This window comes from Brassica napus, unplaced genomic scaffold (genome assembly GCF_020379485.1).
Source record: "Brassica napus cultivar Da-Ae unplaced genomic scaffold, Da-Ae ScsIHWf_1012;HRSCAF=1423, whole genome shotgun sequence".
NCBI classification, from domain to species: Eukaryota; Viridiplantae; Streptophyta; class Magnoliopsida; order Brassicales; family Brassicaceae; genus Brassica; species Brassica napus.
In genome coordinates this window covers 5001-5445 of record NW_026014445.1, presented here as the reverse complement: position 1 = coordinate 5445, position 445 = coordinate 5001, and positions in this window count along the sequence as shown.

Here is a 445-nt window from a genome sequence, read left to right as displayed (position 1 = left end):
ATTTATGGTGATCTGAATTTGGAATCCTCTTAGTGGTGAATTATCATGAATTATCATGGTATTTGGGGATTTTTATCTGATTGATTTCGAGATGGTCAAGGTGGCCGGTGGGGCTGTCCTAGGTCGAGATCCATAGGATTGAGATCGGTTCTTGGAATTCTGACTTGACCATTCTCTTAGTTAAGATTTATCATGAATTATCATGAATCCTAATGAGTTTTTAGGGATTGATTTAGAGATGGTCCCTTGGGCCGGTTTGGCTGATCTTGGCCGAGATCTATGGGATGGAGGCCGGTTCTGGGAAATCTGATTGGACCATTCTCTTAGTTATGATTTATCATGAATTGTCATGAATGTTAATTGATTTTTGGAGCAGGTTTGCTTGCGGTCGAAATTGCACCTGAGGGCATATTGGGGTCAGATCCTTGTGTTAGGATATCTGATC